Consider the following 12,014-nt stretch of genomic DNA (forward strand, 5'->3'; position numbering starts at 1 on the left):
ACTTTATTTAATCAGAAAAAGTACTTCAATCTACTTACTAAATTATGTTTTTTTCTTGTTACATCGCATCCTGGGCTATAAATCTCCCTGGATAATTGAAACATACTTATAATCACAGAATCTTTATAATTAACCACTTTATGAACTCATCATTATCATTATTATCGAGGAAAAACAACTTCGGATCGATTTAAGTCAATTTATGTGCTACATTAACATTTATTGAATTCAAAAAATCCATAATTATTGTTCGCAACTTCCTGTTGTGCATTAAAAAAATAAAAAAACCTGTAGACCGGCTTGTAAAATAAAATATCCTGTTACGTTCATTCCGCAAATAATCATTGCGACCGATCGAAATGAAAGAATCCACCCCGGAACCCCTACAAATACCACAAAACCTGCTGGCGTTCACCCTTCATTCGTACGCTCATAAAAACGACATGCGAGTCAACGGCGACATTGCGGTGGTCCCTGACCACCTATGTGGCCACCTTCATGGCTTTCAGGGGACGTGGAATTTTTCAGCGGTAATTAAACATCTTTTCATGATATATTGTTAATTGGTAATGAAGTAATTTGTGAACTGAATGAACCGTACACTGTCCGTAAAATGAACGTGCATTGTTCGTGGTTAATTGTTTTCGTTTTCGGATGACATGTGGAAAATGTTTTCATTTCCGTTAAAAATAAGAGAAACGCACTAATTAAATAATTCCGTATAATGTGGAAAGCGAAGTACCTCCTAAAATCTCCTTAATTGAACGCCATTAGGAATTAATAACTTCAACATGTTACCATCGTTAAGCCACAATTGCTGTTAGACATTGCCGTATAGAAACACCATTAACGTTCTTCCGACAAAAAAGAATGAGCCCGAGCCACACAATCAGTCGCCTTAATGGAAGTATTATACCGGACGGCGTTTATTTAGAAGTTTTTCGCCCCCGTAAAAATTCCCGTACAATTGATTGAACATGGACCGGCGCGTGAAACATGTGACAGTATTACAATGTTTCATTAAAATTCAATACCTTCTGCCTAACGAAGTGTAGTGTTTTCCATTCGCCTTTTAAATTTTATTCGAATGAACCGCGATACGGAAACGGCGCACAAATTTATTATCTCGCATACGTCATCCCCTGCAAAAGGAATTCGATTTGAATATTCTCAACTGTTGGTGAAGTGCACCGCCACATTTAGCCTTCCAGCTAATAATCCGCATTGCACGACTTTGTGAAGATTTGTTTTTGTATTCTACAACTTTATGGTTATGTTAACTGTTGAAGAGGATCGTTTTATTGGACCGAATAATAATTACTAATTAACTTGTTTGTTATACGATAAATTGGAATTCGACTCTACATGGAATGCGGAATATGATCGCGACGGTGATAACTGAGACGTACTTTAACGTCTACTTTACACTAAAATATTTATATTTCCTAATAAATAAATACTCATTAATAATTTTTATAATTGACTCTTATAGGAAGAGTGTTAAAGTTCAACAGTGTGGAGTAATGAACAGTTATATTACGGGCACGATTTTAAACAATAATATTACTGTATTAATATACTTGACACTTCTTAAAATTATTTAGAAACTTCTTGTTCATTAAGTGCTTCAATCAACCGCTATGTTATCACACAACGTTTAAATTTTAGATTAAATAAAAGCCATTTAATGTACAATTTTATTCATTCTCCAACTAGTGGGGAAGTAGCAAAGTGACCAGATGAAGTGTTATCTACCGCTGCATCTGATGATACCAATTGTTTCCGATTGGGCAGAATGGTTTGCCAACCCATTTAGTCCGGACAACGTATGCTGATCTAAACTGAACCAGCTTTTACTGTTACTTATATTCTTTGAACTTATTTCAAGTCTAGTCTTACTTATAATGATAATAAAGATTTTCTAAAATCTAAATCTAATTGTCCTTACGTAATTAATGAATGACCTCTAACCTGTGAATATTTGTAAACAAACTTTGTTATTAAGTTGATAAATAGGAGTGAGCAATTTATTGCCTGAATAAAAATAGGACAAAATAAACTTTTTTAGTTTTTATCGATTTTCTAACTCAAAACGTAATTTCTAAGAATTATTGTGGTATGAATCATTGCCGTCATGTATTAAAAAAGAAGGTATATTTATTCAACCCTTAAAGATCATCTGTGAAATAGACCTTACCCTCGGACACGGTTTCTGACAGGTTTAGCTGACACAATCACATCGAGGGTCTTAACAAGCTCTTGTCTCAGCTCGGGAGCTCTTATTTCTAGGTGTCTCTGAGCTTGAAAAAGCAAAAGCCGGTCTTGTACCGGGGTAGTTATCCTACTGCGACCTGAATGTTTTTCTTTTACGTTAATTTATACACATTGTAACGTCTCCACAGTCTGCTTGTGGCACACAGATGTGTCCAACTGATGAGCCGCTTTATTTTGTGATGATCCACCCTCTATCATCCCAATTGCTCTTAATTTTTGTTTGTCACTGCCATTTCATAATAACAAAAGTATTTTTGTAAAAATTTTATGAATATTGGGTTAATAATTCAAGATATACTAAATTGCACCCTTCAACGGGTACTCATAAATACAATAAATTGTAAAAAAAAACATTATTTTTTGTATTAAAAAAATGTGTTATACAGTATCTTCTTTTATATTTAGTTATGTTATTTTATAATTTATAAATTTATATTATTTTTAATTAAATTTAATTCGATTTTTCCAGGTGTTCCTAGACACTTTGATTGTGTATAAATTATATTTACAAAAAGCAAGCATTTTTGTTGTTAAAACTAAAGAAAAGAATTTGTTGTTTAAAAAGCTTGTAATGATTGTGAGTGCAGCGTTTTTAAACGATTACTTTGCACTAAAATTTAATTTCCTAATAAATAAGCAGCCATTAATAATTTTTATAATGAACTTTTATAAGAACAGTGTGAAAGTTCAACAGTGTGGAGTAATGAACAGTTACATTACGGGCACGATATTCAACAATATAATGACTGTATTAATTTACTTGACACTTCTCAAAATTATTTAAGTACTTTACCACAGACTTTATTGTTTATTTAAGCTTTTTAATGACCCGCTCTTACAACACAGTGCGGAATTGTGTGCACGATTTTTTAACGTCAGGACTTAAGTGATCTTTGTGGCGCAACAATTATTAATTACTTAAAATAAAAGCACATAATGTCAAATTACCAATAATTGATGTGATATTCCTGTTCTTCAATCGACCGGATCATAATTAAATTCATTTGGATGGCTTGTTAACAGGACAAATTATAATAATAAAAATGAGCCGAAGACCGAAATAAAAAAATACAATTAATACGAAACAACCGTCGGCAATTTTCTGCACTTTCTCACGGTTCGCGGTGGAAAGCACGATCTGCGGAAAAATTGACATAAAAGGGACGTACTGCAACATGCATATAATAAAATAAATAAGGTCTCGTCACGCGAACTAAAACACTCTGTGATGATGCACGACAAAAGACAACTTATTGCATATGGTCTACACAGCAAGAGAAATCATTTTATGTGCACATCCACCGTACCAGATATAATTTAAGAGTTTTTGCCTTCACTCGCATCGACATACAGCTTTGCATATTTATTTTTACCCGAGTAAACGTTGTATTTGTTTATATGGTTGATCGTACAACATTCCTGCTAAAACTTTTTTCTATATTGTCTCTTCGCAATGGACTTTTTTTATCTAGCATCACTTGTTTTATGCTTATATTGGATAATAAAACGATGTAAGTTGAAGTTCTAGTCAATTAGATAAGAAGTTAAAGAAACTACTGTTAAGAAAAAACTTTTTTGCAAATGGCTACTGGTGGTACCAACATCACTGATATCACATAAATTGGTTTGACTGCTTACAATCGATAAACTTAATATTAACAAGCTTCAAACTTGTTATGGAGTGACAAACAAATTTTGTTTTTCTTATTGGTCAGTTTGGAAGGGTTAGCTTGTGAACTACTTTATACTTATATTTTGCCAAGGTAGCATTCAGGCATAAAGAACAACGTGCCATTTCAGATACATTTGGTTCGGTCTTGGTCAATTGAAAAAAATCAATATTTCTTAGAGAAAAATTAATTTTAAATTTGAACAATACTGATTTTTGAGGTTCTTCCTTGAAATTTTTATGAATTTTTTTTTATTCTGTGTGCCTATTTTTTTTTAGTTTATCAAAAATAGAATATTTTCAAAAAAAAAAATTATCAATAACGTAATTTTTCAATTTTTTATGAATTTTTAAAAATTTTGTACTTGAATGTAATAAAAAATATTTTTTTCATGATTTCTCATGTATTTTTTTAAATACTTTATTAACTTTCAACAAGTTACGAAAAATTTGATTGAAAAAAATAATATAAATTTTTAGTATTCCTTTTTAAACAATTTCTATGTTACCATCAACAGATATATTACATTTTTTATTGACTAAATTTAGTCAATATTTGATGATCTTTCTGAAAACAAAAAAAAGGTTAGATTAGTTATGAACTTTCAGATAAAAATAAGTAGATAGCACAAAAAAATTTTAATAAATATTTCAAGGAATAATTTTTCTCTAAGAAATTATATATATATATATATTTTTTTTTTCATTTGACCAAAACAAGTTCTTCGTGATACCTAAAAAGAGAACATTTAAACAAAAATGTGAAAAAAATATTAATTTTTTTTTTCTTTTTTATGATATAAAAATAGTTAAATTTTCAAAAACTCATAAAATACGGAAAGCATACGTTATCAACAATTACAATGTGCTATTTTTGATTAACTTTTTGAAAAAATTAAGCATATAGTATAAACATTTTTTCTTATAAAAATATCAAGCAAAAACCACAAAAATCCGCATTTTTTCAAATTTAAAATTATCTGAATTTCTGAAAAACCTTAATTTTTTTACTCAATCAAGACATATTCTTTTGTGTCGGAGAGTAGATTATTATTAATTAATTTATTAATAAATATATGAAAAATTGTTGTTTTTTTTTCGATTTCGAAAAATAGGTAGTACTGCGATTCTAAACAATTACCAAAATATTATTTGGATATCTTCAGTTTTAAATATGAATCTGCAAACGATTATGTGCTTCTGTATTTTGTATCTTTTTACATCAGATATTAGAGAGATGTTTTCAAAAAAAATATAAGCTATTCTAAGTTTCCTAACAAATTTGAATTGAATTCTCGAAGTTTATTTTAGAATTTAAATTTATAAATTGTGTAATACCTAAAATATTACGTAGCATAAAACAGTGTAATTTATTTAAAATAATTCAATTGACTGTCATGGAAAAGGAACCGCTTATTGACCTTTTAAATAAAACACGGATGTGTGTAGACACCAATAGCACCCAATCAATCATTCTTAAAGCTTATTTTTTAAACTTGTTTTGTCACTAATGTTTTACAACAAACGTACATCTATTTAGACGTCGAATAATTTATCCATTTTTTACATCTACCATTAACAATAATTGAATTCCCCCCGGTATGAACACCGAAACAATTCTCACACGATTAAAGTTGGCTCCGTCAATTGAAATTAGCACCTGGCGCAATTCAAACATGAAAAATCGATTCGATTAGCCGCGAGTGTAATTAAGTTCAATCGCATATGCCGGTTATTTTCTAAATCGTAAATTAAATTAACAGTTTGTGCATCTAAGGGGAAATTGTCTTCATTGCGGTCATCAAATGGTTTTTATTAACTTGAGTAATGAGTTAATGGCATACCAAGTTCGATTTCCGTGAAAACATCTAAATGTTCCTTAAATGTAAATGAAGAATTGATTGTATTTAATTGATGTTAAATAAAACCAACAAGTATTGATAGATATCTTTTTGCATTTAAATTACACCTATTAAGGCAAATCAAACATCACTTATCTTTGTGATTGTTTCTCGGTTACAACCGTTAAATAATCCCCAGAAGATTAATATATTTTTTGTTCGGACAAACAGTATTATTTAAATTATTTGAGGTGTATTAATATTAATAGATTTTTCAAGCGACGTTATTCATGACGTTAAAATTAAATTCTCTTGTAAGGTAATGGAGTATTCGAGTATTGTAATATTAATACACCCACGACAAAACAACCGTTACATTACACTAACTGTTTGTATTTGAATAATTTTAAATCGATTTAGATTTTGTGCTATCAATCCTATGCAGAATTAACATTATTTTCACAATAAAAATTTATTTTAATATTATTTAGCCTATTTAGTGTTGTGATGTAGTATTAAGGCCAACATTCCTAAAAATGAAACCATAAATAATAACTGACTTTAATACTTCGCAAATAATTGCAGAGTAAATAATTGTCTTGTTTACGTAAAAATCATTTTCAGAAACTGGATGTTTACTTTACCTTACATAAACCTACAACTTTCTCACAGTTCGAAGTCTTTTATGTGGCTAATTATAAATTACTTTCAAGACAAAAACACGCTCGGCAATTATTTTAGTTTATTTTAACGATCCGAGAATAATGCATTTTTGTTTGCAATTCACTTCCTTGTTTATTTATTAAAGTTGAGTTAAAAGCTGTGCTAAGAAAATTACAATAATCTTTTTATGAAGTTATGAAGTTCATGGTTGCGTATAATTTGTTACCTTTAAACGACTTGTACTATTTTTGACAGTTTATTCCTTTGCCTACTTAAAGTAGTACTTAAATTAAATTCATAATTCAATCATTCCACAGAATTATGAATGTGCATAATTTTATATATGAAATTTAGTATATACCCATTTTAGGAGGTGCTTAATCATAATTAGATTTTCATTAAAAAATTTGCTAGCATTATTTCTTCAATTTTCATGCCTAAAAATTTCCTCAAAAGATTTTGGTTTTATTCTAAAAAATATATTTTGTTCACTAATATATATTTTTTATAAAAATAATGGCATATTTATTTTTTTTATTAAAAACTAATATCCAGTCGGACCTTCTGGTTGTTTACGATTTAGCATACTGTGGTTTTGGACCACATTTCGACATATCTCATGTACCGCCAAAATTAGCTGCTGGTGATCTTCATAATGTTTTTTGAGATTCAAAAGTCTTCTTTTCAAAACATCCCATACATATCGTGTTATCGCGATAACAAAGTGATTTTCATTAAAAAGAGCTCGGCTCTTCCGCCAGTAACATCATTGAACCTCGTCCAAAATTTACGACCTCACGTTACCCATCTCTCCAAATATGTATCCTTCCAGAATATGAGTAGCAGTAGCAAAATCTTGACTCACCAGAAAAGAGAATACGGCTCCAATCATTACAACCCCAATTAGGTCGTTCTTGTGCCCAAACAATCGGGGTACCCTTAAAGGTTGTCTCTGAAATAGACCTTGCTATCGGACATGGCTTCTGATGGTTTGAGCTGACACAATCACATCGTGGGTCCTAAAAAACTCTTGTCTTAGCTTAGGGGGTTTCATTTCCGGGTGTCTCCGAGCTTGCAAAAGCAAAAAGCGGTCTTGCACCGGGATAGTTATCCTACTGTGACCTGAATGTATTTCTTTTACGTCATTATTCTCACTGTACCGTCTCCACTATCTGCTTATAACACTCACAACACCCACTACCATCCCAATTGCTCTTAATTTTTGTTTGTCACTTAGATGGTGCCTTTCCATAATAATAAAAGTATTTTTATAATAATAATAATAATACCCAGAAATACAATAAATAGTAAAAAAATAATATTTTTTGCATTAACAAATGTGTTTATATTTATTTAGTTAGGTTATATTATAATTTATAAGTGGAATTATTTTTTAATTTAATTTAATTCGATTTTTCTAGATGTTCCCTAGACACTTTGACTGTGTATATTTTATATACATTACGAATTAAAAAAAAAGTTTAACAAAATCGAATGAAAATTGCAAATTTTATGGGGGTGTCCCGCTGTATGTAATCTATATGTTTGCAAACAAACTTTGTTTATAAGTTATAAATAGAATTTATTTTAACTTTCATGAATTATTAGTCAATTTCTATATTATACATAACCATAAATTGAAGGGACAACAAATTGGAGTACGTATAACAAATATTACATAACCTGTATTATTTCCCATAATGTTCTTCTGTTTCTTATTAGAATTAATGCTGAAAAAATATATATAAGAAGGTATAGTAGAACTGATGTGGTTAAAAGACAATATTTCATCTTTAGGTGAGGTTTGGTTCGACTTCTTGGTGGGTTTTGTATCGCCCCGTGTTTCCTAGGTAGAAAACGTTGTAGTGGCCGATTATAAATAACAGCAATGCATGTTTTCGTGGTGCTGACACGGATCGAAGGTCGGAAGGGGGCCACTCCGAAGGCACCGATCGCAGTGAAAAGGTGGAATCGTTTATCACAAGGCGGTCATTGTTTTCGACTCACGAACATTCGGCATACGAAAAGACAGACAAATTAAGTCATTATCCTCCATTCGAGTGCGTGATTGATCACGGCAGATATGATTTATGCCATATAATTACCACATCTTTATCACAATCGGACCAGCTCTCGGTTTTTATTGTAACATAATACGGTCGCTTCCCACGTGTGAACAGGAATTTTTCATTTTATTTTTTTTTTTTTGATTTGTTATTTTGTCTGTGAAGTGTCGATTTCAAATTGTCCATAAAAATCCGGCTCGAGTGACTAAGCACTTCGATTGACCGTAAACCAATAATACGAGCGGGAGGAACTTCCACGAGAATAATTAAAATCTGAACATCTAAACCGAGTCGTTTTTAAAACGAAAATGAGTTGTCAATATTTACAATGCGTGTACCATAAATGAACTAGATTCATGCTATGAAATCACTTGTATTGTGCACTCTACATCAATAATACCAAATAAAGGTATCGTATTTATTTTCATTGGCCTTGACAGGTCTATAATAGAAATATGGTTTTTATCATTTCAATTATACTTGGAAGGTTCGAAGGACTCTTAAGTACACGATCTAATGGACGGTTATTGTTAGGAAAATTGTTTTGGCGCTCGTTTTTATCTCCTGCCTTATTTGGCACTGTTGATTTTTACAATTAAAGTTAATTAATCTTTCGTGTTGGCTGTCGATGTAAAAAATTAGAGTGTAACATTTCATTTGTACCCTTCCAACCGCACAATAAAAAACTTACTTTATTATCAGAGATTATATCACAATGCTGATATTTATCTTTGGTCTTCGTTCAATTTATTTTGTAGTCAAGGATCCAATTTTCTGAATTCCTTTAAAATACTTCACAAAGCAGATGTGGTTAAGAATGTTACTGTCGGTGTAACATCAAATTAATAATTCGGTTACTTTTAATGATTCCTTTGTGTTTAACCATCTACCGTTTGTGTTTTTCGACCTGGTGGACATTTCGATAAGGTTTGTTCTTAATTGTAATCTAAAATCTAACCTTCCCACAATTAATCGTAGCACTAGATTTCCCGGTCCATTTGCTGCGCCGTATCAATTCATCTTGGCCAGTATCAAGATTGTGTGAATCCAAAATACAAATACAAATGACAATATGACCCACTGACACGCGGAATGAAATCCGTAATTAAATATACCGAAACAAACATTTAATTGCTGATCTAATCTCATCCGGGGCTCAGAGAATGTGGCATAAAATAATTATTAAAAAATAACCGTTGTGAACATAGATAAGTTCTAAGAAAGTTAACTACAATATTACTGTTATTGTTCACCGCTGAAGACCTGTACGGCAAAGATGAATATCAATAAGACATTTTGCACAATAGGAACTTCATTTTTACTCGATTTTACATGGATGTACCGATGCACTAATTACTATAATTTAACGGGGAAAAATATGCAATGGACGCTTCATAGAATTATGTGAATAACTTGAACAGACATGTAATTATTTTATTATTACTTTTGCCGGTTTAATCATTTAACTCAGCAACTCGGCAATATCATAAGCATGTTGCGTACGTTATTACGAAAAGGTGTCTTCAATGCGAGATAATAAAAATATCTAATAAATGTGTGTGAATGGCGATGCAATAATCAGGTGCAAAATTATCGACATGTTTTAAAAATACCTTTCACAGGAAAATGTCTAATAATGTGGCGTTCTAAACCACGAATGATTAGTTTTCTAATTATATTAACAAAGTCTTCATTATTTTTTTATGTATACATTTTAGCTGTTAGTATTAGGTGCCGGAAAAAGTAATTAACGTTTAACTTTAAAATAATATAACTTTCTTTAAAATTACTTTTAATCAACAAAATAATGAACATTATAATGAACAATTTTTTGCCAACGTTACATGCCATGAGAAAAAAATATTGGGTTGGGGCTGAAGAACCATAAATTGAAGGGTCCAAAAGTAATAAATTGGAGTAAGTAACATAAATATTACTTATTCTGAATTATTTCTCATAATGGTACTCTGTGGTTTCTTATTAGAATTAACGCTGACAAAGAAAAATATAAGAATGATAGATCTAATACTTTAAAATTAATATTAATCAACAAAATAATGAAAATTATAATGAACACTTTTTTGCCAACGTTACATGTCATGAGAAAAAATTCTTGGTTGGGACTGAAAAAAAGATCCAACTTCAGTTTTTAACAGTTTATTACGTTAGAATTGGACAATAATAGAAGTAAATGATAGTCACATGGATTAATATCTAGAGCATAGGATGAAAGAGGTGAAAATCCATTTAAAATTTCGAATCTTCTTTTTTACTGTTTCACCGTTACTCCATGCAATATTTTCATAACCTATGTGGCAAATGTGAACAATAGCTAAGTAAGCATAATTTTATTGTTTTAGTAATTGTGAGCATTCAAAAATCAGGCCACTTCAAGTCTAAATCATAAAAAAATAGTTAATCATGAAAGCCTGTTTAGGGCTATTGTCGGAAAGATGGCAGTAAAAACTCATGTTAAATACTTAATTCCAATAATAAACAATGCACCCAAATGAAAAATGTAATTGTTGGTTGCAAAACAATTTTTATCCATATATACCTGCAATGTTTATGATTATGGCCTTGAAAGTTCAAACGACGTAAAAAATTGTGTGTCTCAAACCATTAACTCAATCATCGCGAACGAATTAATTCGAGATAAGCATATAATTTAACCGGCAATAAAAAACGGGAGAACAATGCTAATTTGCATATATAAAATAAAGCGTTCACCGCACCCCACACACATGCAATAAATATTTAAACAAGAATTTCTACACCGATAGGCCTCCTGGAAAAAAATAGTGTGGCTCCGATCACCCGAAGGGAATAAAGCAGCATCGGCGATGAAAAATTTCGAGATAAACAGATTGGCACAAGTGCCGGTACCCGTTTTTGCGCCGATCTAAAAGGTGTTTGTAATCTAATATCGTAAATTCGTCGGAGGCAAAATAATCGAGATTTATACATACTATTAAATAAGTCCGATGCGTTATCAGTTTATTACGCTGCGTTTGCAGATTGCGTTATTGTTTTATCAATTTGAATAATGTCGGTGATTATTTAAAACGCCGATCTCCACGACGTCGCATCTATCGTGGAAGCTGTCGGTTTTAATGGCTGTTTACGCAGTTTACTGGAAAATAAACCATTAAGCAACAATGAGAGGAAGTCGGTCCGATAGCCCTATTGGTCGCCATAAATCTCCTTTTGGGTGTGCTTCCTTCCTTTTGTTTAGTTTTTCAATTAAATGTGTTTAGACGGAAAACTATCGCCGCTGCTTTTAATTACTTTTGGTCTCCGGTATTAGTTTAATTATCGGTGAAATTGTTCTAAATAACAACGGGTAAAAAACATTATTTTTCCTTCCGAGTAATTCTGAAACGAATTAACCGTCGTAAAATCCATTATTGAGAGTGCCCTCGAACTGTTAATTACTTTTACATTAAATTTAATGGTTTCAATTTCTTAGAAGAAAATTAACAACTAAACGCACTTCAGTTT

General features: G+C 31.1%; 1 protein-coding gene across 1 annotated transcript in view; it reads left to right on the forward strand.

The window, feature by feature from the left end:
• The window catches only part of LOC109602453 (uncharacterized), a 32,919-nt gene that overhangs the window by 17,473 nt on the left and 3,432 nt on the right, over positions 1-12,014 (forward strand). The window lies entirely within an intron of this gene.

Source organism: Aethina tumida, chromosome 2 (assembly GCF_024364675.1).
Source record: "Aethina tumida isolate Nest 87 chromosome 2, icAetTumi1.1, whole genome shotgun sequence".
NCBI lineage: Eukaryota > Metazoa > Arthropoda > Insecta > Coleoptera > Nitidulidae > Aethina > Aethina tumida.